At 32.3% G+C, this 19,512-nt stretch overlaps 1 long non-coding RNA gene across 1 annotated transcript; it reads left to right on the forward strand.

Annotated features, from left to right (window-relative positions):
• The first annotated feature begins 6,680 nt into the window (after window positions 1-6,680).
• On the forward strand, window positions 6,681-16,165 carry LOC143062331 (uncharacterized). Its single transcript, XR_012974692.1, has 3 exons — window positions 6,681-7,019; window positions 9,260-9,521; window positions 15,058-16,165. It is a non-coding gene; the product is annotated as an uncharacterized LOC143062331 (long non-coding RNA).
• The last annotated feature ends 3,347 nt before the right edge of the window (window positions 16,166-19,512 follow it).

Here is a 19,512-nt window from a genome sequence, read left to right on the forward strand (position 1 = left end):
CCTGGAAAAGAAATATATACATAAAATTGAGAATGGAAATGGGGAATGTGTCAAAGAAACAACAACCCGATAGAGCAGACAACAGCAGAAGATCACCAACAGGTCGTCAATGTAGCGAGAAATTCCCGCATTCGGAGGCGTCCTTCAACTGGCCCCTAAACAAATATATACTAGTTAAGTGACAATGAACGCCATACTAAACTCCAAATTGTACACAAGAAACTAAAATTAAAAATACAAGAGTAACAAAAGCAAGAGGCTCCTGACTTGGGACAGGCGCATGAATGCGGCGGGGTTAAACATGTATATGAGATCTAAACCCTCCCCTATACCTCTAGCCAATGCAGAAAAGTAAACGCATAACAAGCCAATACGCACATTACAATTCAGTTCAAGAGAAGTCCGAGAGAATGTCAGATGATGTACCTAAATAACCATGAAAAGAGGTCAAGATCAAATAACACCAGCCAGTTAGAGATGTACACCTTTCAATCATTGGATACACGAAATAGTGTAGACCCATTGCTCATAGTTTCTGAAAAATAGACTTGACAACGAAAAATTAACCATATTCACTGATCCATGAAATGACGTAAAGGTGTAGTGAAAACAGTCTGGCAGGCATGAGGACCTTAAATATATGCATAAACCAAATATAGTTATATATTTATAAAATGATATTACTAACAAGAATGCGTCCAAAGTACACGGATGCCCCACCCGTAATATATTTTTCGATGTTTAGCTGACCGTGAAATTTGGTTAAAACACTTATTTGGCATTTAGAGTAGAGAGATCATAGCATAATCACTAGGGAACGTGTGCACTAAGTTTGAAGTTGAATAGACTTCAACTTCATCAAAAAACTTAGCTAACTTGACCAAAAACTGAAGCGGGACAGGCGGGCGGACGAACGGACGAACAAACAGACACACAGACTCGAAAAAAAAATAACGTGCGTTAAGTGAAGCATTATAAGAGGGGCACATTAAGTCTTTTTTTCAGGTAGTCAATGAAACATGAAAACGAGGTCAAGGACAATAGATATCTGAGACTGACAGATGGACACTTTATAACACAAGGCATCTATATATAAAGTATAAAGGCTTCTACCTTCTGAAATATTAAGTTTTTAATAAGATTTATAAAACCGCTACCGCCGAAGCCGCCAGATTACTTTATCCATATGTCAAGCTTTCTGGGACAGAAGTTACAGGCTCGATAAAAAATGGTGTGTTTCAAGTGTTAGTGCTCTTGTCATAAGACAAGTTCATTGAAAGCAGCAGGTAATGGTTTGATCCTTGCCCATGTAAAATTAAAAACAGGAAAATTGGTATTTGCTGCCTTTCCGCCAATTCGAGCAGAAGGCATTTCGTAATAAGAGCAAACATGGTGTCAAGGCAAGTTATTCATATCTTCTAACTTCTGTAACCTTGTGAAAAAGCATGTCAAATATCTTGCTCCTTCTAGTATGGCATTATGAGACAATATCACAACATTTCCATTTGCTATGAATTAGGTTATCAGCTAGTCAAGAACTTATATTGTTCACAACTGATCCACGGGGTTATGCCAGTTAAGTATAAAGCATGGCTTATATTTAGATATCATAACAGCTCTTCTATAGAAATATGCAAAACAAGACTTTGATCAACTTGCTTGCTATGTTTGCTTGGATGTAAACAATAGGTAGGCGGAGTTTCAATATATACTGGGATTTGATTGGACATGAATTGAATTTAATGTTTATTGCTCAATCAAATTCCAGTATATAGTAAACACACTACCTACCTAACATGTTCTCATTCTTTCATATTCATGCAATATTTGTCAATGAAGTTTACATACTTATCAGTCATCATAAACCTTAGAAGAGAAAAACTGTGGCGGAGAGATCTGGCTAAAAAAATACATTTATTGTTCTTCACAAAAAGATGTGTGTCCAAATTGACTGACTATGTTATATAACAATATATACTGAACAGGTTTGGCAAGTATTACCAAGTCCAGAGGGAAATATTATATGTACTCAGAAAACCAGGGTTTTAGTAATAAATACAGAATATTAATAAATATTAATATGACGAGGAATCAGCGATCATTTAGAAACGCACTGATAAATATACAATTTCTTATATGTACATGTATGTATATGACATAATAATCTTATTTGTAAGAGAATATATCTAAAGAGTATAAATTGGAAAAAGTAAAGATCCAGCAGCTCTGAAGACATACACAAAGACATGTGCGAGGGGTCGGGCGAACTTGAGGTTCCTCTTGTTTAAAACTCTGTTTTCTTGGTCTTATGCACTGAGCCGTTACATTCTTTCTTAATTTAATCAGGATCATTGATTTAGAAGAATAATTAAGAAAAATTCTTTTACTTAGGCACGACATTTTTTTGTATTTTTCATAATTCTATTACTAAATCAAAGAATGGAAGTATTATATTGACAGGAACTCCAACGAAACACTGACACATTCGCATTCCCCTGATTTCTTTAGGAAAATTTAAGGTTTCGACTAAGATTTTCTAGTACGTGCTTTGTGGGGTATCTGCGATGCCGCCTTCGCCTGTTCTGTTAACTGAAGCTAGTCTTATCTACATACCAATGTAAATAAACACGGAAACTCCCGTGGTCATTTGTGAATCGCCACATGAATAACGACATCTGTTTCCATTTTATAAACATGTCCAAACGTATTTGATGTTTGGGCATAACTAATTAATGGATATATTCAAAAGTTCAAATTTAATTTAAATACAGTCTTATTTGGGATATTAAAAATAAATTGTGGAGGTCATAACAAAAATGCAATGTAAACAACTAATATAGTAGCCTTAAAAAATTATCTTAGACTAAAAGCAAATTTGTTAATTGATTTTTTTTATATAAAAACAAACCATTGTGCACAAAGAGCGTACGACTGCTGGAACCCCTGCCACTATTAATAAAATGGCTATACAAGTATTTTTTTACGTAGTAAAAATATCTACCTAATCAATGCTGCCTAGGTTAGCTTTTCTTTTTATACGATCATTATTATTTACTTATAAGTTTGTCAAATGATTAAAAATATCAACCAAATGAACTCTTCTCGATTTTGCTATATATACGATATGGACTTAATACTTACTATGAGTATTTATACATATAGTTTTTGACAATAGGTCCGAGACCACAATTGTCGTCCCTTGATTCTCGCAAATATAGTCCCTAGTGCTGACAGTGGGTAACTTGCCATTTATTTTCATACCTCTTCCAAATTTATTTCTCCATGTTTAATGCCTCAAATTGCAAGTAGGGAAAGGGTGAAATTACACTGTAAATTTTTTTTAAAGGAAAGTAGTGATTTGGTCCAGCTGAAAAAGGTTGAAAATTAGCACTTCGGAAGCTTTCAAAACATTTTAAGACGCCCCTAAACATAAAATTGTCCATATTTTGAGTTAGAGTCGATGAAGTTTTCTATAATTTTGATATAATTTGTCCCAAAAGTAGTACAACACACTGTAAAAATTTCATTGAGAAAGCGCAGGTGGGATTTTTTTTTAATTTTCGTTTATCTTCTAAAAGAAATGCACTACGAAATAATTGTGGTCTCGGACCAGTAAACACAATGCACAAAAAACACTGTACAGAATCTCGTGGGATCGCTGAGTTAAAAATTAAGGTTGTAAATTTTTATCGAATTTTACAAGAATATTTTATATGGTTATCTCTATCGTCTAAACATGGAAAATATTCTAAACGTATTCAGAGATTTTAAAAGGTTGATAATATTCTTCATAGCGTGTATCTGGTTACGAGACAGATGAATTGTTACACCTGTTATAATAAAAATCTGAGACTATTATACTCAGTAAAAGTTGAAAAGTTAAAACCAACTTTCAACCTTTAACTTTATTCCGAGATTGCTCGAACTGACGTCTGAAAGATTTTTTTTTTTAGGGGGGGGGATGAATTGTTTTTTCAAAGTTGTTGAATTGTATGAAATATTTGCCATTAGACTTCTGTTAACAATTAAAATTTCTGAAATAAATGTTTTCCGTTTTTTTTGTTAAGGATCGTTATCGTAAAAATTAACATATTGTCATTTAGTGACATGGTCCCTTGACAATAAAGTACTGTAACACATCCGGTTATTTCGATATATTCCGTAATTACGATCAATCACGAAGTTAAAAAAAAAGATTGAAAGATATCTTGATTTATTCGCCTGCTTATTATAATTTTCATTTTCATTCAAAGTGTACGTAGTTAAGGAATAGGTAGAGCCACACTTACATTGAAACGTGTTAAGAAAGAATCGTGTTACGCTCGTAAATGCTTAAGTTGATGCAAAGAGTTCTTACTAAAAACCAAACAATTAAGATGTTTTCGAGTTATCTGAATTGAAAAGGGAATGCAAAAAATTCCCTTAAATCCGTAAGAAACTGAAATGTCTTAAGGGTTGGTAATCATTCAAAGTGCCTTTTGTTACACTCTTAGTCACTAAGACAGTATTAAGATACTAAAAGTTAAATTAATTAAAACATGTATTAAATATTAAACAGTTTCAGCGATCAGTGCAATGTTGTCATAGTAGTCAAGAGAAATTCACGGAAAGTTGAAAATATGACTTTACTCTTTATGTAAGTAAAATATTCTGAATGTCCAAGCTTGGACTGATACTTTTATCCATTGTAAGTTTCAGGTCTAAGATTCTAAGCTAGTGATTTTGCCTACTCCAATAATCTAATATTTTCTTTTGAACTTTTCCTTCTCTTTTCAAAATCATTAGATTGATAAATAAGTTCTCGTGTCATAATGAGACAAAAATACAATAGCATGTCGTAATAATTTTTACGATTATGTGAAAGTTTAATATGAAAAACGGCATCATTGACCCCTCGGAGCTTGACTCCTATCGTCATTAAATAATTTATCCATCTATTTAAATCATTGATTTAACGACTATGTGTTTGACTACATGTATATATTCTAAAGCTACGTGTGTTTACATACCTCTACACGTCTAAGTTTCGAAGATTCCTTCAAACATTGTATATTGCTATCTTCAGAGTTTTCATTTTTTACCAAGTGGGTTCCTTCAATTTTCCACAAAACCATATTGTAAATTCTCTAAATTCTTGTGAATGATCAAATAACACAACTGATTAAAGTCTTATATATCAATTATTCATAACACTAAATCCAGTGGCCAAGCCTCAAGATATCACTCAGCTTGACGCTTAGATTTTATAATTTACGACATGTCAATATGCGACTTTGATGTACATAATCTAACCATGGGTGTACAAAGTTTTTTATACACCTATGTTCTAATTTAATTAGACGAGTATGGAGATCAGAACAGCAAAAAAATAGAACAGAATTGCTGGGTATCGGGTTAGGTTAATTTATTTTTTGTTTAATGCAAACTGCTGTAACAGTTGATATTTAAGGGTTGTACGAATTATTTATCTGCTTTCAGTAGATATTTACAAAATACGGTGTTAACTTAAGAGATATTTAAACGGAATTCATTCCGACGAAATCTTTAAATAACAGTAATTAAAACAAATCGATCATAGTATTACATTGACATTGCAAAAATAGTGCTGGGAATCGGAAGCGACAATGTGTCTCCTTCACAAAATTATTCCCCTATTTTTTTTTTTTTTATTTTTTTTTTGATAACTGAAGTAATAGATATGAACATGTATAGCCTGGAGGTCCTGGCTTATCTTGTCCTTACGACGCGCAGCTAGATATCGGGCCGGGATACCAGGCTATAAACATGTAATGAGAGAAAGTCTAGATAAAAGCCAAAATGCATTCTTTCAAGGTCGTCGGATCTTTAGGAAAACACGTACAAGATTTCATCTGTCTAGGAGGTTATAAAAAATAAACAGATACCGGATACATAATTGTGTGCGGCCAAGCAGCTGACAAGCTTTTAGTACAATGCCGAATGTCTGATAGCAAAAGTATTCTTTCAAATAAAAATAATGGCTCGCCTTTACTTTTCAAACTTCGCTTCAAAAAATTTGCAAAATTATTTTTTATTATATTAAAAATTTCAAATCGTTCGCTCGCTCGCCCCAATTTTTGGAGTCGAAAAATTCCGTAGAACATGAAATTAAATTGTTGTGACCTTATCTATAATTTGTAGATATGTCTTTTTATGAAATAGATGATCGTAACAAACTCATGAATATGATTTACTTGTGGCCAAACCATTAATTACTTGTGAGTAAATTAATTATTTTTGAATATATATAGACAAAAGATCCAGAATTTGTTGTTTATAATACGTCCATCGTGCATGCAAACAAATGGAAGTTTTAAATGACCTTGACTGGCTAAACAGCCCTTGCACGTCGGTTAATCCGTGCATGCATGACACTTATACGAGCATGTTTGACTTGCATCTTCAAGTTTCTTTATACCAATTAAAGAAATTTCATATCTCTTTTACTGTCATATAGCCAGTCAGATTTTGATTCGTTTATTCAACGGAAAACATCAACGTAATGTGTATAAATGAAATTCATAAGTTTGGTTATGCCGTATGGACAGTTTTACTTCGATGATAAGGATTTGATTTGTCAGATTTGTCAAGTTTTAAGTTTTTGACAAGGAGATGAGGACATATATTACTTAATAATTATTTTAATAACGATGGGAAATGCATGCCCTTTTTTGTTACATATTAACAGAACTAATATGTTAATTGACCCTAAGCTAGTCTTATCATCAAACGCATCACACAGTGCGCAAAACACATCACACTGGGTGCACAACATGCGTCCTAACTGTTTTTGTTTCATTTAATAGTCGGGTGGTATGAAACAGTCCATTTGTAAGCAATATTTAGTTATTAACACATCATATGTTTGAACAGAAATATTTAGAATTTTAAATTTGTGTTAAAAATCGGATGTTTCTTTTTATTGAGGAGAATATATCGAAAAAATAAAATCGTTTCTGGACGTTGCTATGAAAGCACTTATGGTTGCACCAACTGACTCGGTGAGTAGAAATTTCAAAAACAATTGGATACAAATAATATCTAAAGTATTGTTTATTTTATATGTGTACGTAACATCTGGGAATAAATATGTTCCTGGTAACATTTATCACATTTCAACTGAATGCAATATATGGTCGTTAGTTTTAATTTTCGACTAAGAAGCATCAGATCGATTATTCATGTCATTCATGTCGGATTATATTTTTTACTTAAATTATTTTAAAAAAAAACATGTTCACGATTTTTACCGGGCTTTTTATTTTTTTTGGTAAATTTTAATTCAAAGTTGAAAATTTGACTTCATCTTTATATTAAACAAGGAAGACTTCCGGTCAATTTCCCCCCGGTCAATTTTTAACCCTTTTTACGCAATGTAAATACATATTATACATTGTATATTTCTTTATATCATATTATTTTACATAAAATTATCTTTAAGAATCATTTTCCAGATTTTGATCAGGTTATATGCTTTTATAAATTCGTGAAATTAAGATTTAAGGTTCCAAAACGAATTGCTATGGTCACGCTAAGAGAGACTAATTCCGGTCAACTTTTCGGTGAAAACGCATACCTAAATTATTTTTTATCTGATAGTCTATTGTATAAGCTTTCAAAATCCGTTTTAATTATTAATTTATCTTATATTCCAGAGATATACCAATTTTTTCCGCGTTTTCCACTTCCGTGTTTTAGGCCCTGAGGGCTCCCCTTTTTATACCTCTGGGCTGTTACCTGTTACCTAGTCTTTATCTCCCTCCTCTAGCAGGAGCCTCGCTTCTAAAGCGTACTTCTTATTTGCACCCTAACCCTTACACACGGGCACTCATAAAATCAGTTATGTAATATTGTACATGCTCGTATACGTAGTTATTAATAACAGTAACATATATAGAGCACCTTAAGGATGTACTTAGGTGAGGTTAGGCGAAAATTAATAAATTAATAAATTAAAATTAATACGATAAGTTGGTAGAGCATTCTTTAAGGATGAAAATAAGCTAAAAATATTGATAGGTCATGGACCTCCTTTTCGAGATGTTTGAGATTTAAAATATGGCGGGAAAAGTCTGACTCGGACTTTTACCTTACATTTGCATTGGTATTATTTGGGTCTCAAAACAAAAGAAAGAAAATCAAGAATCTTCTTAAATTTTGGAAAATGACCTTTCATGAGCTATAAAGTCTTATATGAAAAGATAAATGGGTGTTATGGGACAAAATATTTTACCTTGTATTGTATGGAAAAACACCAAGGAGTCCGAACATTTGACACAAATTCCAAAACTTCACCTTAGTACAGTCATCCTTAATAACGTTGTATATTTAGGTTAAAGGATTTCAGATCATGAGCAAAGCAATGCAAAATAACATTTAGGTCCATATCTCTTAACAGTTTAAGCATTTCACTTATAAAACATTTTTGTCAAAAAGAAACTGAGGGCATAACCCCAATTCCTGCATAAGTAATTTGACATATCAAATTTTCTTTTTTGTTTTATCAAATTGATAAATTGTTATATCAAATAATTATAATCTGTTATATCAAATTGATAATCTATTATATCAAACAGATAATTTGTTATATCAAATTTTAAAAAGTAAATAAGCACGACTCTAAAAGGCTTCCGTAAAAAAAATAAATGAAATAAAATTGAGAATGGAAATGGGGAATGTGTCAAAGAGACAACAACCCGACCAAATAAAAAACAACAGCAGAGGGTCACCAACAGGTCTTCAATTTAGCGAGAAATTCCCGCACCCGGAGGCGTTCCTCAGCTGGCCCCTTAACAAATATATACTAGTCCAGTGATAATGAACTCCATACTAATTTCCAAATTGTACACAAGAAACTAAAATTAAAATAATACAAGACTAACAAAGGCCAGAGGCTTCTGACTTGGGACAGGCGCAAAAATGCGGCGGGGTTAAACATGTTTGTGAGATCTCAACCCTCCCCCTATACCTCTAACCAATGTAGAAAAGTAAACGCATAACAATACGCACATTAAAATTCAGTTCAAGAGAAGTCAGAGTCTGATGTCAGAAGATGTAACCAAAGAAAATAAACAAAATGACAATAATACATAAATAACAACAGACTACTAGAAGTTAACTGACATGCCAGCTCCAGACTTCAATTAAACTGACTGAAAGATTATGATTTCATCATATGAACATCAGGCACAATATAGAATATTTTGTCTCTAAAAGTAAAACAAAAATGATATTTTTTTAGGTGGAAATGCCAGAAGAAAAGAAAAGGACAAAAGCAAACTGACAAGAGAAACGGAAACCAGCCCTTTTAAATGGCCCATCATGCTCATCTGGAAGAAAAAAAAACACAAAAAAAAAAACATCCTCAAAGAATAAAACCAAGCAAAACAGTACTTTAAAAGTTAACAAAGATTTTGGAAAGAAACCAGCACATCAGCATAGGAAAATAGTTTCTTAATCAAAAAGAAATGGAAAAAACCGAGCAGCTCAAGACAAAGATTCTGGTAGGAATATATAATTATTCTTTTTTTTTTTATTTTATATAATGATTTGATTTTTAGCTTACCTGGCCCTATGGGCCAAGTCATCTTTTCTCATCACTAGGCCTTCGTCGTCCGGCGTCTTTCGTCCGTCGTCCGTCAACTTTTACAAAAATCTTCCCTGATGAAACTCTTAGCCAAAATTTAAGCAAACTTGGCCATAATCAATATTGGGGTATCTAGTTTAATAAATATGTCCAATGATCCGAACAACCAACCAAGATGACCACCATCGCTCAAAAATAGAACAAATGGGGGAACAATTTAGATTTTGGCTTATATCTCTGAATCCAAATCATTTAGAGCAAATTTGACAAGAAACAATTGGTTTCCATGTCTAGATCTATCTGTCCCGAAATTTCAGACGATCAGATGTAAATTGTTTGGTTTTTGTCCCTGAATAAATAATTTTAAGGACATTTTAGTTATTATCTTGAATATTATTATTGATAGAGATAGAACTGTAAACAACAATAATGTTCAGCAAAGTAAGATCTACAAATAAGTCAAATGACCAAAATGACTAATTGACCCCATAAGGAATTATTGCTCTTTAAAGTCAAATTATATTATTTTTTTTCGAAATCTTTAACAAAAGTCTTCTCCTGAAACAATTGAGACAAATTTAATCAAACTGGCCAAAATCAGCATTTTGGTATATAGTTAAAAAAAAAAATGTGTCCGATGACCCTGCTAACCAACCAACATGACAGACATGGCTAAGAATAGACAATAGGGGGAAATGAAGTTCTTGACTTGTATCTCTGAAATTAAAGCAAAATTTACAACGGTTGCAATATTTCATGCATCAATTGTAAATAAAAATATCAATGTGAGCAATGGAGCATCTTGTTCTATCTTACAATCACCTTTTACAAAGTGTTCCGAGCGACTGAACCGAACCCATCTGGTTGAGTTGGATTCCTCAATAGATGTCCTCTTTACTGTCTGTTTTAGCAGTATTGACTCAACACATGGAAATATTTTGCAATAATACTTCAAAGAAACTGGTCCGTAATGGAAATTCACACTTCATTTACACATTAAATACTGGTTTACCTAATACATTTCTACAAACAAAATTCATGTAAATTGATTCCCTACGAAATCAACAGTTGCTGTTATTAAAAAAAGTTACACTTGTTTTTATTTAGATTGATATTTTATAGTGTGTGTTTCTATGTTGTGATGTTATGCTACTGTTTCTGAAAAGGGAGAAGGTTTGGTACCATTAAAACGTTTAAACCATGAATCTGGAATTTGATGTTCAGTGGTCGTTTATGTATGTGGTACATTAGTGTTTCTCGTTTCTCTTTCTATAATAAGACCACAAAAAAATTTAAGATCGTATAATACTATGATGTTGTCGTCTACGTGGTCGTCATCGTCCGAAGACACAATGGTTTCCGGACAATAACTTTAGTTTACGTAAAAGGATCTTTATGATTTTTTTAGAAGGGTCAATATCACAAAAAGAAAGCCTGTGATAAATTTTGGGCATGGGTGTCCCAACCGTTTAGGAATAAGAGGCCCAAAAGGGTCCTAAACAAGCATTTTTCTATTTTCAGGATAATAACTTGTGTATGAATATTTCTATTGGTTTGAAATTGTACCAAAATGTTAAATACCACAAGTAGAAGGTTAGGATTCTGTTTAGGGCACTACAAAAGTCAAAAAAGTCTGAAAAGACCAGTTTTTGTCTGAATTTGCAAGAATTTTTACTCGACATTCTTAATTTGTCTAAATAATTTTTAAAAATTCTTGACATAGTATGAATTTGTCTCATAAGGTTCTTAATTTTTCTTGACAAGTGTCTTGACAGTATGAACATTGTCTTAAAATTTCTCGACACTTCCTGTATCATCTGATAACAGTCTGGATTAGTCTCGACCAATTATTGACTGTCTTAAATTTGTCTCGATCTGTCTTGACATATTCTTGACATTCTTAATAATGTCTCGATCTGTCTTGACATATTCTTGACATTCTTAATAATGTTTGAATATGTCTTGACACATCCTTGACAGTCTTAAATATGTCTTGACACTATCTCAACAGTATAAATTTCGCCTTAAAATGTGAACAGACTTATTCTGCACTGTTTGTGACATTCTTTTGCTGTTATATACTTATCATGGCTAAACTAAACTTTGAAGAATCAACGATTAATTTGGTATAGTAAGATACCCTTTTGGTGCAACTTAGTTGGAATACCCTTAATAATCCCCCATGTAATTTAATTTTGATTTATGTTTATTAAACGTTTAATTTATTAGTTGTTTTCACTTGGAACATAAGTTGAAGTTGCTGACAAACAGCATTTAGATTTTTGCCGTTCGCAAAACTGCCAGTCAAATGCTTTACTAAAATAAGTGTCTATTAGGCAGTTTTAAAATGTGACCATGCGTCTCTTTTGGACCCCAAAATTCATCTTTTGGGTTTGTGTGGCTAAAATAAGAGGGGGGAGGGATTTCGTGAAGGTCAAAGAATTTGTTCCCATCTTGTTTCAAAAACCTTATTCTTTTTTAGGACAACCAAAAATCATTTTTTATTGCAATATGAGTGTTGAATTTTATAATTGTTTGACAAAAAAAAATATATATGAATTGTGACTTTTTGTCCTGTGACTTTTTGTCCGTGACTTTTTGTCTGTGACTTTTTGTCCTGTGACTTTCTATTTAATTACCCAAATTTTCAATTATTTTACATGCCTTACTTTTATTTTTGAAGTGTAACTTGAAACAACAGAGAAATAAAGATTAAAGTTATATCATGAATATATATATTAGTCATGATTTGTTAAACTCAGAACTGTCAAGTAAATTTAAGACACAATTCAAAATGTTCAGAATATGTCAAGCCATACTGAGAAAAAATAAGAATGTCGAGAACATGTCGAGAAATTTCAAGACACTATTTAAATGTCAAGAATTTGTCAAGAAATTTTAAGACCATATTCAGAATGCCAAGAATATGTCAAGTAAATTTCATACAAACTTGATATAAATGAGAATTTGTCAAGAAAACTTAAAACACAAGTCATACTTTTGGAGAATGCCGAGTAAAAGTTCATGCAAATTAAGACAAAAACTGGTCTTTTCAGACTTTTAGACCTTTGTAGTGGGGGTTATGGGACCAACCATTTAAGAATGAAGGGCCGAAAAGGGGTCCAAAACCAGCCTTTTCTAGTTCCAAATAATAACTTGTGTGTAAGTGTATGGATCTCTCAAAGAGAATGACGGGATTGAGTTTGGGGTTTATTGCCCCAAACATGAAGGAATTAGGGGCAAAAAGGGCCAAAAAGAAGCATTTTTCTAGGTTTAGACAATAACTTGTGTTAGAGTATATGGATCTCGCTGAAATTGTACTATAAGGTTCCAGATAATATCTTCAATTTGCACACTGACGAGCAATATCTATAGATTTGCAAGATTTTTGACCACATTTATTTTGTGTCAAAACCAATATTATGTCAAACATTTGACCACATTCCAATTTCAGACAGTACCAAGCTTAAATGTTGTGTCCATACTTGCCCAACTGTTCAGGGTTCGACCTTTGCGGTCGTATAAAGCTGCGCCCTGCGGAGCATTTAGTTTATGTTTTTACACTAGTAATTTTTGGGCCCTTTATACCTTGCTGTTCGGTGTGAGCCTAAGCTCTGTGTTGAAGACCTTACCTTGACCTATAATGATTTACTTTTATAACTTGTGACGTGGATGGAGCGTTGTCTCATTGTCACTTATACCACATCTTCCTATATTTATTATCATTTTACATTACTGTGTTATTAATGATTCGATTCATGCATAATTTTGAAATTTTTGTCTGTTGTTTCTTACACTTTATCATTTTCGCTTGACAATGGTTACAATGTTATGCCCATTTCAACTACACAGCGATTTCTTTTAAGATGGTACTCTGACTAAAATCTTGTATAGGTTCTAATTGGACGATACAGGATTGCAATTACTTCTTATTGAAAGCTTATCCAATTTGGTGTAAAAAAATCCAGAAAATCAAAATAACATTTTACAAATTATAGAAAATATGTTTAAAAATCTTCACCTCAAGGTCATTAAAATTTACTTTTTTCATTAATTGAAAGATTACATGTAGTCGATGTTTTAAGCAGCATTTTAATATCACCGTACGGCCTTCAACAATGAGCAAACCCCATACCCAATAGTCGATCAGCTATACAAGGCCACGAAATGACAAGTTTAAATAATTCTAACAAGAAAATCAACGGCCAAATTCATGTACAACAAAATCAACGAAAACGAAATAAAAATATGTATCGCACCAACAAACGACAATCTCTGAATTACAGGCTTCTGACTTGGGACAGGCACATACATATAGAATGTGGCGGGGTTAAAAAGTAAAATCACAAAAATATAGAACTCCGAGGAAAATTCAATCGGAAAGTCCCTAATCACATGGCAAAATCAAATGACAAAACACATCAAACGAATGGACAACTGTCATATTTCTGACCTGGTACAAGCATTTCAAGTGTAGAAAATGGTGTATTGAACTTGGTTTTATAGCGCGTAACCTCTCACCTAAACATGTTAGCGGGATTCAAAATCTCTCATAACCTGGGAAAGTGGCACAACAGTACAACATACATTTGTAAGAACGAACTATAAATTCAGTTGAAAAAGCCTAACTCATCAGGTGGATAAATAGAAATACATATAACAAAAACACACTGTGGACGTGGCCGGGTACTTGTATATCCCAACAACAAAAAAGACACTATCCATTTTTGCTGCATACCATGTATATGATTTTGATTGTTATACAACACGGACATATCTAGTAACAGGAAATGCTATCCATTTTTCCTGTATAGTCTTCGATGAAAAAAATGAAGAATATACCACTGGTACCGTATGGAATTGCATTATAGGAATAATATTGTTCTTTTGTAACATTCTTGACCAACGGAAACACTTGCACTCTCCGAAGTGTTGAGGTTTTAAAAATGATTTTGTCCGCTAGTATAACATACATTCCTGGAAGCAGGAACCAGAAGGATACGTTGATATTCAAACATTTGCGTGTGAAAGTAACATAAAGGAACTTCAATTAGTTGATTAAGAACTTTCAAATTGTCACTCATTGTTGTTTTATAATGGTTTTGGGGTTCAGACTTGATGCATAATCACCACATGGCAATCGTTTATTATTTTTTCTACATTCACACATGCTCATTAAACATGTTAAAGGCCCTTCGAATCATTTTAATTGAATGCTGCAAGTTACAAATGGGACCAATATAATCATTACCTCACTGATACAAAATTCTATCTTAAACAGCCAAGAGTGGAGAGGATGGGACTTGGTCATATCCTTAGCCAGATTATATAACTTAAAATAAATTTATTTTGTTTTTATGAATATTGGTGTATATTTGAGTAAAGTTCATGCTATTGATACATCTTCATGTTTTAGACAGAGAACATAATTATGCGGTACTTTGTTTTTTCAGATAAAATAAAGGCAACAAAGAAACAGAAACAAAGTACATTCTTGTGTGAACTGATAATACTATTACCAGAGAACTGCAGGAAAAGGCAAACTAAGAGATTTCTTTTTTGAACTTAATATTATGTTTTGTTGATATTGTATTGCAATGCATTTATCTGTTGTAGAATTATTATTTGTGTTCAATTAATTGATCATATTTCATCTTGAAGTGACTTTAAATAGTCTCATTACTACTGTTATTACCGGAGAAATGAATAGCTTTGTTTAACAATATGCCAAAACCAGCTAATAGTAGTGTACTGTTAAGCATTCTAGTTAGTGGTTGTAGTGCATAAGGTAACAATTAGAACCTATTTTGTAAAATCACATTTTCTTACTTTTGAAACCTTTATGTTAAAAAAAGTCAAACAAATATGTAAGCCTCAAATCTATGGCCAGCCTCAAATCTGTTTTCTATATTGTACTGTGTCATAGACGTCACAAATCTATGTCCTGTCCTTTTTACAGAAATTTGATATGCACTGTTGGTGTCAGAATTAGCAAAACGTCTTGTAGGATAAGAATAGATATGTTGGAAAAATGCCTTTAACCAAATATTAGTCTGGGAGTAGGGTATAGGAATCAGGGAAACATGTTCACCTCTTCTACTGTACATAGAGCCTTTCAGTTTACCGCACATTAAAAAGTGCAAATAACTAATTCTTCAGATTCCCCCTCCTTATTGTCTCCCCCTTATTAATATTAAACAGTTACATGTATTTGGTGTTTAGCATTATTGTTTTATGTAATATGTATGTGCTAGCTATTCAAAATTTAGTGAATTAACTTCAGCGTTCAAGTCTAACATGAGTTCTAAAAAACCTGTTTCATGTAATACTTGTTAAAATGTACTTCATTTTTTCTAGATTTCTTAAAAGGTTTAATTTTTTTTTATATAAAGGTAGAGGAATAAAATATACTGTTGGAAAAAAATGACGAAATAAAAAAAAAATATTCCAAGAAATGACGGAGCTTTTATAGGAAACGAAATGACAATTTTTCACATGGCTATAAATGCACTTGGAAGAAATTTCTTCCAACCAGTATCAATGACAACAAATTTGTACACTTACGGGTGTAAATGAACTTGGAAGAAATTTCTTCCAAGTAGTGGTGGATACTTTATTCAGAATGGAATGATTTTTTTCTTTCTGCTGTAAAAGTTCTTGGAAGAAATTTCTTCCAAGATTGAGTCTTGAAATGGAGTGACTTATTTGTTTTATAATATAAATACCAAATATAAATATGTTTCTTTTTTTAATATGTTGAATAATTAATAATGTATTGGCAATTTTTTTTTTTGCTAAATTCAATTGAAACTTCTGCAGTGCACTGTGGAAATATATTTTTTTAATCTTTAAAGAAATTTCTTACTGTTGTAAAAGTAACTGAAAGAAATTTCTTCCAAGAAGGAACATTAAATAAGTGAAATATCTGTGTTGAACAAATGGACAATAATTTGTAAAAATATTACATGTTTCTATATTTGGGACAAGTTTTGGATGATTTAAATTTACTTGGAAGAAATTTCTTCCAACTTGAGAGGGGATAACAAATGAAGTGAAAAAGTTGAGTTTATGAACTAAAATTGTACGATACTTTATTAGAAATGAAATAAATTTTCGAATTTGTTGGAAGAAATTTCTTCCAAGGAGACGGGAAATTTATATGAACAAAATTTATTGAACAAATTATGGCTTTCCATTTTATTAATTTATAGGTTACTGTTCCTCCATCTCGTTGTAATTTGAATGTTTTGTATAATATGAATAGTAATTTAATATATATATCCAATAAAATTGTCATACTAATGATGTTTTTTTCTCCATGTGTTCCCTTTGCAAGAGAAGAAATTTCTTCTAACACTGTTTGTTTGCAAAAAATACCCATCAAAAGCAGAATATTAGCATATGAAATTACAGAATTAGGTATTTTCACAATAACAGCAAATTTCGACCTGTAAAAAGGACATTCTTGGATTTTCCTTTTTTATTTTGGACTCTCTTGTATATAACTATGAGCAAGCCTTATTTTAGTATTAGTATTGTCATCTGATAAAGTCATGTCGATTATAAGATACAGTTTTTCTCTGCTTTCAAGTCTTTCTCTGTTTGAACCCGTTGAACTGGAACTTACCAGTTATTGGTAATATTAATTATTTGGAAAACAAAAGGTCCTGGAATGGAGTATTTTTTAATCAACAGCATTGTCCTATATAAGTTATAAATAAAGTTGAATTCTTTGCTTTGCTGTTTTACGTCATGCCCACTAACAAATTGAAAACTGTACATATACGCCTTATTTTTAGTCCAGATTTTTAATATTCGTATTGTTATCTTAAAAAAGTCTTACAGATTAAAATACTACAATAGGTAACAATTTTACAATTAAGTAGTGTCAAATTAACCCTGTGGTTATGACCCGTGTATATAGCATATTAGTCCTGAATACAACGTTTGGTGGTGCGCCTGTCAGATGCGGAGCGTACAGATAAGGTGGCACGGTAGTATTTCCTGGCCCATAAGGGATAATGATAGCCTTTTTAGAATTTTCACCACTTTCTAACACTGCAAAAAATTCTACATTCACAGTTAACTGAAGTACTTTCATTTTACTATTCAGAAATGAATTTGAATATGTATCATGACCGTTTACTTTTTTTGCTATTTTTAAAAACCTAAGGCCACTAGTACTTTTAGGTCTTTTATGGTGCAGTGAATAAAAAATTTAAAAAAATTCTCAAAAATTCATTTTCATCTGTATGTAAAATTATTTCATATTTTTCTACACCTGATTCATCCCTCAGTTTGGGAAAGTATGTTCAGTTGTAGTGTATTTTTTGTCCAATCACACTGTTTAGATACATTAACCTAAGTAGGGTACACAAAAGAGCAACCTAAATTCTGGAATGCAAATACTGCCGTGCCACCATAAGGTAACAGGTGAATATACTATTGGTATCGGTAGCGGACTCGACCCGGAACTTCTTAATTACTGGCAATATTAATTACGTGGAAAACAAAAGGGCCTGGAGTGGTGTAATTTTAAATCTACACCTTTGTACTATATTAGTTATATATAATAAAAGTTGAATTCTGTGATTCGTCGTTTTTACGTGATGACGGCTGACAAATTGGACCTCGTAATTTTAGTATTATAGATATATATTTATTAACTAAAAATAAATACTTTGTGTATTGTATCAGAGATCCTTGTTTAATTCCTACAAGCAGGTAACACCTCCCGAAACGAAAGCTTATTTTTATAAGCTAGAGTTAGAGGAGGGGATAAGGTCTCTGCACAATGCTAGGCGGTGTTGTCGTAGAAGTTAGAAAAAAAGTACAGGTTCCAGCACCGGCGCCGGGGAGGAAGTTACGAATCAAATCTACTCTTACATCGTTAGGTTGATTTTCTAGGCACTTTATATATATGAACATAGGAATAAAACAAAAATTAAATAGAATAATAATGTAAATTAAGAGCATTGAAAGGGGAAATATATATCACAATAAATACCATAAAAACATATTAAATATAACAGTCAATCAAAAATTAAATAAAATAATGATGAACATTGAAGTATGTCCAGTGCACGATGTTTTGTCGATATTGTCAACATCGCAATGTCAACTTTATAGTGTCGTTATTGTGTTAACATTGTATCCTATCTTTATGTTCTGTACCTTTGTGTTTACATTGTTCACATCGTATATTCCTGATGTTGACAATGTCGTGTCAACATCGTGTTCATGTTGTATATCGACCTATAATTTTCTGTTTACATCGTTGACATCGTATACATCGTGATGTTGACAATATCGTTTTTACATTGTCAACATTGTATAGATGTTTTGAACCAAGTCTTTACTTTTGTGTTTACATCGTTCACATCGTTTACATCGTGATGTTGATAATATCGTTTTTTACATTGTCAACATTGTATAAATGTTGTGAACCAAGTCTCAATCTTTGTGTTTACATCGTTCACATCGTATACATCGTGATGTTAACAACATCGTGTCAACATCGTTTTTATGTTCAATATAGAGTCCAAACCTTTCTGTTTACATCGTTCACATTGTATACATCGTGATGTTGACAATATCGTTTTTACATCGTCAACATCGTATAGATGTTGTGAACCAAGTCTTTACCTTTGTGTTTACATCATTCACATTGTATACATCGCAATGATGACAATATCGTGTCAGCATCGTGTTTATGTTGAATATAGAGTCCACACCTTTCTATTTACATCGTTCACATCGTATACATCGTGATGTTGACAATATCGTTTTTACATCGTCAACATCGTATAGGTGTTGTGAACCAAGTCTTTACCTTTGTGTTAACATCGTTCACATCGTATACATCGCAATGTTGACAAAATCGTGTCAACATCGTGTTTATATTGTAT

Source organism: Mytilus galloprovincialis, chromosome 2 (genome assembly GCF_965363235.1).
Source record: "Mytilus galloprovincialis chromosome 2, xbMytGall1.hap1.1, whole genome shotgun sequence".
Taxonomy (NCBI): Eukaryota; Metazoa; Mollusca; class Bivalvia; order Mytilida; family Mytilidae; genus Mytilus; species Mytilus galloprovincialis.